The sequence below is a fragment of the Varanus komodoensis genome, unplaced genomic scaffold (genome assembly GCF_004798865.1).
Source record: "Varanus komodoensis strain SLA01 unplaced genomic scaffold, ASM479886v1 scaffold1, whole genome shotgun sequence".
Lineage (NCBI taxonomy): Eukaryota > Metazoa > Chordata > Lepidosauria > Squamata > Varanidae > Varanus > Varanus komodoensis.
In genome coordinates, this window is record NW_025335268.1 from 69,968,042 (window position 1) to 69,980,511 (window position 12,470).

Sequence of the window (12,470 nt, forward strand, 5' to 3'; positions counted from 1 at the left end):
ATCCAGATGCTCCTCATGCTTCATAACTGATCATTACATCTGTGGGTAGGTTAGCAAAAAGTCAAACAAATCAAAATTCGCATCCATCTGCACTGGCCAAGACTCAGAACACAGATATGCCCAAGACAGAGGACTGTGAAGTATTTGCCTGTCTTTTCAAACACAGAGCCTGTGAGATGGGAGAAAATGAGATGACCACCCAATTCTGCACCACAAAAAGGGCTATATATGCAAGAGTGGACTTGTAAGAGCTTAGCACTCAAATGTTCTACCTGGATAGACCAATCCATCCATTTCTATTTCCCCATACTGTTTTTGTCACTACTTTTCTTTCTTTTGGTCTTTGGAAGCTCAGATTCTTTCCCTCCCATTCAGGAAAAATGGCCCACGCTGACACCACACACCAGTTTTATCAGAGTCATGCTCTTCTGAAGCCTACACAAAATGTAAGAGAATCTAATCTGAGAGGCTGAGAATCCAACTGTTTGTCTCGATTCAGTCCCACAAATACTGGACTTCACAAATACTGGCACTGTCTAGATCACACGAGTCAAGCCAGCCCATGGACCTCCAGTATTAAAATGAGCTATAATTTGCATTTTTTAAAAAACAGGCAAGGAAATGCATGTAGAATCCAGGGCTCCACTCCACAATTTGCACTCATTGGAGAAAGGAGGTGTGAATTTGGTTCAGTTCTGAAATTAACTGGACCAAACTCTCTAAAAATTCAGAGTAGCCAAGATGGGAAGTGGGATGCAGAGAAGGAGGGAATTTGCCTATTTGTCCTGTGAAATGTTGCAAAACCAAAAGGAACAAATGCATGTGAATCATGCAGCCAAATTTGCGCAAAGTGTACTAGGGAGATACGGTGCTCAGCACCAAATTTGCCAAGTATTTCAAGAAAATTTAGACTCCAACCTGCCCTCTGATTCAAGTTGCTATTAGGCATTGGCTCAGAAAAGTGTCAGAAGACTAAAATTCTATTCTGGAAAGTGTTTTCTCTCCTTTAAATGTATCTCAGAGTAACTTTTGAGAACTAGTATGGGGGTGGGAATCCATCATCCATTGGATGGATGTTGGCAGGATGCTCTTCTTCCACACATGTGATTAGCAGGTTTTGTGTACTTTGTGGAAAGAATGATGCCATTTTCATAGTTGGTACAAAGAATCATGTGCTTTGCATATTTAGCATAATTTGTGTGCTTCAAATGGAGAAGCCACTAATTTTCCAAGGGTTTCTGGACTTGCTCTTAGCTCAACTCACTTCCTGGCCAGGACCAAGCATGGGAAAGACGTTTGATGAGCGCAAGAGGGTAGGATTCTACCCTGATCTTCACATCCTAGCTAGAACATTTGAGAAGTTCAAAATCAAGTGGATGTTAAAGTTCTGATCTGTATATTACTCCAGAGGAGCAGATCAGATCAGCATTTGTTGGGATCCGTGAAGATCTAATTCACAATGGATGGGTGTGAAAGCTGGACAATGACGGAGACGGATAGGAAGAAAATGTGGGGCTACGCTTGAAGACGGTCCGGGCTGCCCTTGAAGACCTTCAAGGTGTTGGTGATGACCTATAAAGCCGTAAACGGATTGGGACCTGGATATCTAAAGGAACGCTTGTGCCCATATATGCCCTCCCGCCCCTTGAGATCAGCAACAGATGCCCTTCTCTGGGAACCCTCTGTGAGTGATATTAGGAGGGTGAGCACCCAGAGGAGGGCCTTCTCTGCGGTGGCGCCCCATGGAATGCACTCCCAGAGAGGTCTGCCTGGTGCCGTCGTTATTTGTTTTTCGGTGCCAGGCTAAGACCTTTTTATTTAAAACTTATTTTAATTGTTAAATTATTGAATGAATTAGATTTTTAAAATTTTTAGCCAAGATTGCACCGGGGGTTTTTAAATGGCTTTTTTTTAATTCTTATGTTATCATTATTTATGCATGTATTTATATATTCTTTGTGAGCCGCCCCGAGGCTTTGTTGCGATGGGGGCGGCATAGAAATGTTTTAAATAAATAAATAAAATCAATGCATTTGAAACATGGGGGTGGGATTATTATGGACTGACAGAAAGATGAACCAGTGGGTCCTAGGTCAAACCAAGCCAGAGCTTTCCCTAGAAGCAAAAATTAAAAACCAAGGCTGTCATGCTTTGAGAAGGCAAGACTTACTGGAGAAGGGGAGGTCTCACATGATAAGAAAAGCCAAAGGTGGCAGGAGGAGGAGGAGGAGACCAGCTATGAGATGAATTGATTCCATAAAAGAAACCACATTTTTGAATGTATAAGAGCTGAGCAAGGCTGTCGGGACAGGACAAAATGCATTCTGCCATTTTGTCAAGGATGGGCTTTCATTCATAGGATCACCATAGGCTGAAAGCAACTTGATGGCACGTAACATTTCTGCAAGCATCACGCATTTCAACCTGCATTTCTCTGTGTGACCCCCTCCCCTGAGTGACCTGTCTCGAAACACAATCATTGTGTAGAACCTTTGTTTTACTTCAGCTAGTCTGTTTAGGCCATGAACCCAGGTTGGCCAGCCAAACACTTCCATCCAACCTTCCCTTATGTTTCAATCATTTTGAGAAATGCTCATTTCCCTTCCCCGGCCCTCCTCCTCCTTCCCAAATTCTACTGATCATCCTATCGTCATGGCAACCATCTTCTACTGGCAATGATCAAGAAAGAAAACCTGATTTGGGGGTTTAATTAATTGCTTGGAAATGGAAATGTAGCTGCAGTGACTGGCAGCTCAACTAAGCACGTTTCTCAAAGTGAATAAAACTGTAGTTGCTGAAACAGTTCAAATCAATTCATTGGCTGTTGCACCTATTCTATTCCCTTCTTATTTTCTTTCTTTTGAATAGTCTTCCTTTCTTTCCTTCCTATAGTCACTTTTATTTATGCAGCTCCTGAAACAAACCTTCCCAAGAGCACTGCTGAAATTATTTAGACAAACATTAAAAACAATGCCTTCTCCCTCTCCCTCCCTCCCTCCCTCTCCCCCCCTTTTCTTTTTTTAGAGGGGGTACTATTTGATGGATTCTATCAAATGTTGCCCCATTCACTTCAATGGGCCTAGTAGGACTAACACTGGCTACAATCCTTTGTGTGTCTGTGCATGCACATTTCATAATATGTACAAGGGGAAGCTCATCAGTATAGATTAATAGCGTGCAAACCATCTTGTTTCGGGGCCCCCATTACAGAAGAAGAACTGCTATGGCCTGACTGGATGAGATGCTTACTGGGAGACCACGGTGTGCCTCTGGTTGGCTGGTTTTAAGCCCCTAAGGACACATGAAGAGCCCTGGTGGATCAGACCAGCTGGCAGATCTTGCCTGCTACGTATTTATTCCTTTATTCCCTTACATATTTAATTGCATGTTGTTTCCATACTGCAAATGCAAATGCATTTCCATACTGCAAAGCTCTCTCAGTCATTGAAGTAGAAGTTCAAAAGAGGGCAACAAAGATGATCCAGGAACTGGAACCAAAGCCATTTGAGGAATGATTGAATGACTGGGGCATGTCCATCCTGCTAAAGAGGAAATTGTGGGGAGATGTGACTTTTCAAATACCAACGTGGCTCCCAGGGGACAGGCCTTCTTGGTTGTGGCACCTGGCTATGGAATCATCTCCCCATAAGGTGCGCCTGGTACCTACTCTTTATTCTTGTGCTAGGTGGAAACCTTTTTTATTTTCCTAGTCTTTTAACAGATAACTATTTCGATTTTTAAATTGTACTTTATCATGCACTGCTGCTAGAGTTCTGTGCTGATTTGTTTGCAACTGCTGTGATCTTACTGCTGTAAGTCTTTTTTGTTGTGCATTTACAACGTTGTTAACCACCCAGAGAGCTTCAGCTTTGGGCAGCATAAAAAATGAAATAAATAAAATCCCCAAAAGACCGGCACACATAGGAGGGCCAGGATCTCTCTTCAATCATCCCAGAGCACAGGAGACAGAATGATGGCCTCAAGCGGTAGGAAGCCAGATTCTGGCTGGGCATCAGGAAAAACGTCCTGGCTGTTAGAGCGGTATGGCATGGGACCCATGACCTGGGGAGGTGGGGGGATCTCCCCCTTTGGAGGCATTCAAGAGGCAGCTGGACACCCATCTGCTCGGTTACTTGGAGTCCTGAACTGACCAGGGGGTTGGACCTGACGGCCTTCTGGCCCCTTCCATCTCTACCATTCTGTGATTCTATGATTCGGTTCTAACTAGTCCAGCATTCTGTTCACACGGTGCCCAACCATCCACCCGTGAGAACTGGTCTATGTTGCAACTGGTGTCTGTGGGCCACTGGTACTGACCCAGGAGGCGGTACTTCGCCATCTGTTCTGGGAGCCATTGACAGCTTTCTCTTCCACGAACTCTTCTCCTCCCCTTTCAAGCTCTCCAGAAAGCGGGGGTCAGATGCAACAAGCAGGATAAGATCATGAGTGACCAATGGGCATGAGGGCTGCATTCGGCATCCTTGGAGGGACCATTTAAGGTGCCACCTTCTTCCCAGTCCAAAGAGTCCTTTTGCCCAGTCAAAGCTGGAATGAAGCTGCCCTGAGCCCCAGTGGGGGCAGATGCTTGCATTCTGCCTATATGTTCCTGGGACCATTGAGCTCAGGAAAATGACACAGTGGGAAGAGTGGAACATTCCATTATCTGTATGGTTGCTTCCAACAGATGCAGGTCTGCTCAAACACCCTTGCACTTAGAAGAGGCGAACAGGTCCGCGCGTATCTCCCTCCACAGAAAAAGGAAGAAAGAATTAGAGGTCACCCATTGGCTCTCTCAGTAGTTTATTATTTATTCATTGATGTTGATAGCTATTCTTAATTTATTGTTAGAGTTGTTTCGAAGCTGCCTGTGAGCATTTATTTATTTATTTATTTATTTATTTAGACATTTATATGCTGCCCCATTAGCCGAAGCCTCGGGGCGGCTCACAATATGAAGAAAATTGCTAAAGTGACAATATAAAAATAACAATATAAAATAAATAACAATATAAAAGAAGTCGCCCTGGCAGATAAATAAGCAAATACTGTTAACAGTTAAAATGATGCTTAAATAAAAAGGTCTTCGCCTGGCGCAGAAAAACAAATAACGACGGCGCCAGGCGGACCTCTCTGGGGAACGCATTCCATAGATTGGGCGCCACCGCTGAGAAAGCCCTCCTCTGAGTACTCACCCTCCTAATTTCTTTCACGGAGGGTTCCCGGAGAAGGGCCTCTCCCGCAGATCTCAGGGGGCGACTGGGCATATATGGATGCAAGCGCTCCTTCAGGTAACCAGGACCCAAGCCGTTTAGGGCCTTATAGGTCATCACCAACACCTTGAATTGGGCCCGGACTTCAATGGGAAGCCAGTGAAGCTGACGGAGGACTGGAGTCCTCCGCATCATGCTGTCTGGGTGGCCATTATAATACAAAAGCAGCAAATAACATTGACAAAATAATACAATTAAAATATCATAATAAATAAACAGAATAAAATCACAATAAAATAATTAAATAAAAATAAAGCCAGCATTAATCGGATTAAAACCAGTGCACTGATCTAAATAGTCTAGCTGGTGCCACAGGTGCACCAGAAAAGGACACTCAGCCTGAAACTCAGAACGGTAGGTGCCTAGTGAATCGCCAGGAGTGGAGTGTTCCACAATCGAGGTGCCAGCACAGAAAAGGCCCTCCTCCTTACAGCCTCACCTTTGACGTCCTTGGGGAAAAGAACTCATTGGAGGACCCCGTCAATGGCAGGAACGGGCAGGAAACGGGCAGGAAACGAAGGCAACGGGCAGGAAAATATGGAGTAAGGCACTCACAGAGCATTTCGCTCAGTCTCAGACAACTGCTTTGCAATTCGATCTGAAGCCTTGATGTGACTACCACCCCTGCCTCCACAGCTAAAATCCTCCCCATGTCTCTCCTTCCCAGGAACCTCCCGGTATGCCTCGGAATTCCCCCTGCTTCAGCTCCAGTCACAGAAACAGACGTGCTGCCTTTCTGCCTGCCAAGGCCAATAATTTCTTCGGATCGGGTGCAGGTAAAAGGGGAGGCAGAGAGGAAAGATGCTACAGCCACGGATCTTGGTTATTGCCACCAGAAAAAAGTGCATTGCCATCACGAGCAGAGACTCTGCAGGCCAGCCGTTCCTTTGCTGGGGTGAACAAATGAACACTTGGGACCTGTGGCCTGAAACGAAGGTGGGAGGGCTTCTCCACTGCCCCACAGCAAAGTTGGGGGCACAGCAAGCCAGCTCCAAGGTACGACCCACCTGCCCGTTTAAATCCCTCGTAATGCCTTTGACATAGCATCTCCCCAGGGCAAGTTGTGGGACCCGCCAACACCTGTGAGTCCGCTAGGGGATTGTGGGCCCAATGCTGCAGGCACCACGCTTATCCTGGGCCTTTCTAACTGCCCGTCTCACTTTGATTCACAGCTCTTTATGCCAGATCCCACTGCAGTGCATTTTTTCAGCCAAACTCTCCCCACGGGCTGCCAAATGCTACTGGCATTTCTGGATCCCCAAACCCTGCATGGGCATTTCTTCATTTATTTTCAGAAACTGGCAACCCTCATCCTGGCTCACATTTTGAGGAGCAAGGTGCTGGAGAAGGCCTCCAGCATGGTCTCTCCGACGCATTGTGTCAGAGAGCCATGATTTATTACGAATCATGAATGGAGCAAAACAACAAGAGAGTCTTTGTCTCCGGCTTGCCTTATTTATTTTTTAAACGAGCATAGTATTGAGGCAATTGGACCTACCCAGGGCTGATTGGTGCAGCTGGGTTGCAGTGACTCACCGAGCTTGTGAAAGCGCCTAATTGACTTGGCTCAGTCCAATTCAGGTGGATGGCGCACTTGGAGACGAAATAATAAGCACTAGACATTTCGACATCTTCAGAGAGAGACGCTACTGGGATGGTGGATTGCCAGATGTCCACATTTGATCAGAGCTCTCAAGAAAGTAACCTTCTGGTCCAAATGCAGGCAGTGCTGTAATGTCTAGGAATGCATGGTTTTACAGAAAAAAGAAAAATGGGGAAAGAATACATTGGTAATCATGAAAGGTTGAAAAGGTAGCATCTATAGTGGTTAGACTGCTGGACTGGGACTCAGGAGGATCCAGATCAAGTCGCTACTTGGTCAAGTGGCTCATGGGCTGAATCTGGGCCAGTCCCAGACTCTCAGCCCAACCTACACCGCAAGTTTGTTGTTGTGGGGATAAAACTGAGAGGAGGAGGACGAGAATTATAGAGAAGCTGCCTTGAGTTCCTTGAAAGGAAAACGAAAGTGGGCTATTAATGTAACCAATAAATGATTAAAAACCAATGTATTGTATAAAATGTCAAATGGATTCCTTGCAGACAAAAGAACAAGATTTAAATTTGGGAAAAGAAGGGAAGGGAAGGAAGATTGAGGGAGGGAGGGAGGGAGGGAAGGAGGGAATAAATTGATGGGTTTCACCCCATAGCTCAGGAAGAAGAGCTAAGGGACTTTGTCAAAACAAAGCAAAAACACAGAACCAGTTAGTTTGCAATGTCACGTCTTTGGCTTGTATAAAGAGATTTTAAAGGTCTGCACCCCCCCCCCCAATGCATGGGGAGGAGGCAAACAGGAATTTCCAGTAAGGACATACCTGCCCCAAAGGTTTTCAGAGGGAGAGGGGAATTTTATCTGAGCCAGAAAAGAATTACTGTCTTCACAATGCTCAGCTCTGACCCCAGTCCACCTTGCTGGCCTCTCTATAGGTTTGTCTCCATTAGGAAAGGAAAGCAGTGTTTCTAACCTGCTTTCACACCTTCAGGGAGGGTGCAATGAATGCATGTGGAGAGGCTGTGGAATATGGGTGGCCGATTTTGCCCTCAACTTATGCATGTTTATTTAAAGAATGTATGTGCATCGAGCTCTCTCTGTGTGTTTGAAGACTCTGCAAAAGCCAGATGAGATTGTATGGACACAAACTTGCACATGTATAAGAAAAACCATGTTGGAGCTGACCAAAGAACTGTCAAGCCCAGCATTCCCTGTCCTAAAGTGGCCAACCGAAGCTGACTAACAGGAAATGGGGTCAATAGATTTCTGCCATTGTGTTTCCCAGGAGCTGGGTGTTCAGGGGCAGCTGCCTCTAAACTTGGAGGTCATGTCTAATCACCTAAGAAGAGCCCCGCTAGAGCAGACAAAAGTTCACCTAGTCCAGCATTCTGCTTACTCATGGCCAACCAACAAGCAGGATCTGAGCTCAACAGCATCTTCCCGCCCATGTTCCCCAGCAACTGGCAATCAGATGCTCTACCTCTGATGCTGGAGACAATGTAGAACCAACAAGACTAGCAGCCATTGAGAGTCTTTTCCTCCATGGATTTCTCTAATCCCATTCGAAAGCCATCCAAATTGGAGGCCATCATGGGATTTTGTGGCAGCAAATTCCATTGCTTAGCTGTGGACTGTGTGAAGAAGCATGTTCTTCATGACTTGTGACCATTGCTCATGAATTCCCTCCCCCCCAGCCAAAGAAATTCAAATTGGGGGTCATCACCACATCCTGAGGAATTCCATTGTTTAATTTTGGATTCTATTCAGAAGTCAAGACTTTCCTGGAATCACAAAGTGCACACTTATAGAATCCTTGAATAGTAGAATTAGAAGGGCCAGGAAGGCCATCAGGTCCAACCCCCTGCTGTTGCAAGACTTTTCTACTATTGACTAAATTGTGGAAAAGGCATATTTGGTTCCTTCCCCGTTTCTTCTTTATAAACACACATTTCAACATGTGTGTTTAAAAACAACAACAGTTTTTCCAAATGTGATTGCTAATTTGAGAATTAGTAAACATTTCTCAAACAGAGACCTGCTGTTCGTGGAGTCCATGGACATGTTTGCAAATTCTCATACATATTTATATCTCACTATCTGTTCTGTTCAGTCACTTAGAGTATGGATAGAAGGTCTGAACAGGGCTTAAAGAAATTCTTTGGAGATAAAAGAGTGAAATATCCATTCAATATGAATACCAAACGAGGGAGGGAATACGTCTCATCTACCATCATTTGGGAAAGTATTGCTTTGAGATGATGGCAAAATGAGATTGGGAAGGCGAACAGTGACAAGCATCATCTTAGGTGAATGAAGTCCACCTGTAGCTCCATCAGCTCAGTTTGAAGGCCAGCCTTCTCCTTCTGCTCTTCCCACACATTTGAAGTACTGTTTTCCCCTGGCCTCCTTCAGACTGGATGCTTCTTATGCAACTGAATGTGATGCCTAAGAAAACATCATGGATCAGAGGATTTGTGATCTCTAGGCAAGGGATCTGTTAAATATTCTCAAATTTGTGTAACCCTCTCCCTCAAAACGCTAAGAGCAAAGCAAGGAGACCTGCAAACAGTGCCGGAAAGATTGTCTCACCTCTGCAATTTATCCCTTCTAAATCCAGTTTGGTTCAGGGTTCCAGAAAGACTGTTTCAGGAGTGGGGTGCAAGTCAATGAAAATGTGAGAGATGAGCTGAGACTGAAAAATGAATGAAATACCAGTAATAAGAGTGTGTACTGACACTTATTAGTGTATATTTTAACCTGAGGTGTTGTGTATAAGCTGGTAAAAGGGGCTTTGGCTGGCAGAGCTACCTGGAATTCAATTCAGCACCGCTGCAGCTGAGCAACCATGTTTATTTGCAAACAAAATGCAGCAATCTGATGCATCAGTACACATGTGCATGCGCACATATGCATACACTGTTTATCCTGGCAGCCATCTTACACAAGCCCTCACTTACACATGCCACAAAATGGCTCCTGCATGCTGGCCCAGAATCCGAGCCATGTAGCCTATGGCGCAAACATCTTGAGAACTCACTGCAAGATAGCAAGCTGTGGAAGAATGAATGCAGCTGGTAAAAATGCAACCTAAACCTAGTCACATAGGCAGAAGCCAGATTAATTGAGGTTCATTTTGCTGCTGTTGGTTAGATCACTATGGAGTCCTCCATGGCTATGACCAAAAAAAAAAAAAAAAAAAACCCTTGAATGGCATTGCCATTCATGCCCAGGGTGGCCAACTGGTTCAGCATTTTTAAATGCATTTGGACTGGTGGGTTGGTGATGCGTATCAGATAAGTAGGTTAGAAGAGGGGTGATAGGATATCTTGTGCCACTGCTGGGGCCTCAGTAAGAAAGTCCATGTAATGGGCATGAAACATAGAAACAGAGAAACAGAGCGAGTCAGAAGGGATCTCCCGGGCCATCTAGTCTGACCTCCGGCACCAGCCGGCTCCGCTCATGACATGCCCACCATGTGGACGTCCAGCCTATCCTTGAACACCCGCACCGATGGGGCCTCAACGACCTCTCGTGGAAGCCCATTCCACACCCTCGGGGTCCTGACTGTCAGGAAGTGCTTCCTGGCATCCAAATGGATCCTTGGCTCCCTGAGCTTTGCTGAAGCAAAAGGTGGACCTTGTTTCCAGGACAAGGACACAAATGGCATCAGTTTCTCACCAGTAATGGTGGAAATGAGTTGTAGTCCCAGCGCAGGTTGAGAAAAATGGGCAGCCATCACTACATCTTCCCATGACCCAGATAAGTTGCTAGACAACGAGGGGAGGGGACAGGAGCTAGGTGATGGTGCAGGACCAAACCAACCCGAACCCTCTGTGCCTTGATTTTTTGTGTATCTCCATGCAATGGATTTTAACACCTCTGCTGTTAATATGTTTGGTGTTGTATTGACTTCAGCATGGCATGGGAGAAGCAACATTTATGCTGTGCCGAAAATCCTACACACAGACTCTGCAATGCATTACGGAAGGATTGTTGCCTTGCATACATGTGACTAGACCCGATCCGCCTGTGAAGATTCAGGGTAGAATCCACCCAAGAGAGAGAGGGGTAAGGAAGAAGATATGAACTCCATCCAGCCCTCTGTCACCATCCTTGAGCCATCCAGCTTCTGAAGCACCCTCCTCTACCCATGCAGGCTTCCCACCCAGTCCTGAATCAGGGGCTGGATTATTTCTGGAACCTCCAACCAATCTAAGCCACATGGAGAGCAGCAAAGCCTTGACATGGCAGACACAGAATGTGATTCTGGTGGCAACCAAGAGGGCTTAGCTAGCATGCCTTGATTCTATTATTATTATTGTTGTTGTTGTTGTTGTTGTTGTTATTATTATAACATTTCTATGCCACCCCTTGCTGAAGCCTCGGGGCGGCTTACAACACAATAAGGTACATTGAAATACAATAGAACATAATAAATTACCATTAAATACAAAAATACAAAAAATACACTGAGATACAATAATATAAAATTAAAATTAACAGTATAAAATAAATAAATAAAGAATATAGGAGGAGAAAAGAGAAGGAAGAAGAAGTTGCCCTGATTCTACCCTTAAGAGAAGCCGAATGGGGCTGGTATGTTCATCGATATCTATGCATGTATGTGTAGGAACATGTATGACCTGCATCTCCATCAAGAAAAAGAATTCTTTGTCACAGAGGACCATCTTGCTTTGGACAGCGCCCTCTATTTGAGGAGCTGCCCAGTCAAATTCCAATTTAAGAGAAAACACATTCAGAACTGTTGCCCATGAGCAGTCAGTGAATGAACAGCAAACCAAATAGGCAGACACATGGGTTCCCTGGTCACACTCTTCCACACTATGCTGAGATGCCTTATATTTTGATGTAGGAGATAATGATTATTTCTAATTTTGCATTGCTGCATCAGATTGCATCCAAATTCACATACTCCACTTGCATGCAAATTAGTGACCCAGAACAAAAGAACTTCCAGCTGGCGGATGCAATGCAAATCAAAGCAATAATGACAGCACATCTATGATGAGGAGACACAAACTGGCACGTCTTCCCACCACAGCTTGTATGGCATGGGACATGTGTCAGCATGGAATAATTAATTCAACTAATGTTTGTTAGCAGATCCGCTCCCAGAAGAAGGTTGGTCTCTAGAGTTCCCAGGAATGATGCCCTGCATGGCCACTACAGCCTTCTTTGGAGTCCTTGAAGCTTCCTGTTGAGTGGCTGCACCTGATGGGGAAGGTTACTGGTTGTATGATCAGGAGGCCATGAGCATTCAGAGACTTTCTGTAAGCTTGGCTCATGTGGGTCAAGCAGAGAAGAAATCTGCAGATGATTGAGGGATGGATTCCAATAGGGTTTCTCCCAGGCCTGGTCAGAAGTCAACCCTCCACCTGCTATTTCTCCACCTCCTGTCTCCAGCAGATGCCCATATCTTGGGCACCACCCCTAATCCCATCAGCTTCTCGTCCTGAATATCAAGAGGTGAGTTTCTGCAGCTCTCCCCATTGTGGATGGGCTGCCACAATTCAGGGAAGAAAGAGATCCACTGTGAAGGGAATCTCTGCGGTAGCTTCTTCCTCCTTCCTTTTCTGTTTTTCTGAGCCTGTTCTCCTCAGGGCTGTGTTCTCTTGGCCGGCATTACCTGT